Genomic DNA, 1,341 nt, shown 5'->3' with positions numbered 1-1,341 from the left:
CTGTTGACATGGAATTTGCTAAGAACATGTATGAACTGCATAAAAAAGTTTCTCCAAATGAGCTCATCCTGGGCTGGTACGCTACAGGCCATGACATCACAGAGCACTCTGTGCTAATCCATGAGTACTACAGCTGAGAGGCCCTGAACCCCATCCACCTCACTGTGGACACAAGTCTCCAGAACAGCCGCATGAGCATCAAAGCCTATGTCAGTACTTTAATGGCTGTCCCTGGGAGGACCATGGGAGTGATGTTCACACCTCTGACAGTGAAATACGCATACTATGACACTGAACACATCTGAGTTGACCTGATCATGAAGACCTGCTTTAGCCCCAACAGAGTGATTGGACTCTCAAGTGACTTGCAGCAAGTAGGAGGGGCATCAGCTCACATCCAGGATGCCCTGAGCACAGTGTTGCAATATGCAGAGGATGTACTGTCTGGAAAGGTGTCAGCTGACAATACTGTGGGCCGCTTCCTGATGAGCCTGGTTAACCAAGTACCCAAAATAGTTCCCAATGACTTCGAGACCATGCTCAACAGCAACATCAATGACCTGCTGATGGTGACCTACCTGGCCAACCTCACACAGTCACAGATTGCCCTCAATGAAAAACTTGTAAACCTGTGAATGGACCCCAAGTAGTATGCCTGCTGGTATAGGTCTTAAACCCAGGACTCAGAAGTGAAGGAGAAATGGGTTTTTTGTGGTCTTGAGTCACACTGAGACAGGCAAATGCGTGTGACTCTAATAAACATAGCCTACCTTTTGTAAAAATAATAATAATAATAATAATAATAAAACAAAACACACACACATGCTGAGAACACAAACTGCTTCTAATATTCATAAACCAGTAAGTATCTGAAACAGGTCTCAATCAATTTAGAAGTGTATTTTGCCAAGGTTAGGGACAGTTGGAAGGAAAAACACAGAATCATAGAAAAAATCTGTAGTCTGTGCCTTTCTCCAAAGATGATGTTGAGGCTTCAATATTTAAAGGGGAAGAGAGTGCTGGAGGGGAAAGAGGAAGGGTGAGCTTAGGAGCAAAAGCAAAGTCAGCTTCTCTCTTGACTCAGCTTTCAGCTTAACTTTCTCCTTTTGGCAGAGTGATATGGGGTCCCAAGTTTCTATTTTCCTTTCACACATTTGAAACTAGACTTGATTTTGCTTAGAAGGGTGACATTTATTTATACTTATAAACAAAATCAAGGCTAGTTTTCAACTGCCCATTTTCAGAGAATGAGAAAGCCCAAGAGCTCATGACTCCTTCCCATTTCCTTGGGTTATGGATAATAGGACCCTGGCCAAGTTCTGCAGAGCCTAGGGACAGTGG

General features: G+C 43.7%; 1 pseudogene; it reads left to right on the top strand.

Annotated features, from left to right (window-relative positions):
* Positions 1-8: 8 nt before the first annotated feature.
* Positions 9-666, top strand: LOC113222734 (annotated as a pseudogene).
* Positions 667-1,341: the final 675 nt, after the last annotated feature.

The sequence above is a fragment of the Piliocolobus tephrosceles genome, unplaced genomic scaffold, assembly GCF_002776525.5.
Source record: "Piliocolobus tephrosceles isolate RC106 unplaced genomic scaffold, ASM277652v3 unscaffolded_34091, whole genome shotgun sequence".
NCBI classification, from domain to species: domain Eukaryota; kingdom Metazoa; phylum Chordata; class Mammalia; order Primates; family Cercopithecidae; genus Piliocolobus; species Piliocolobus tephrosceles.
Note: the sequence above shows the minus strand (reverse complement) of the source record. Positions and strands in the feature narration are given on the sequence as shown.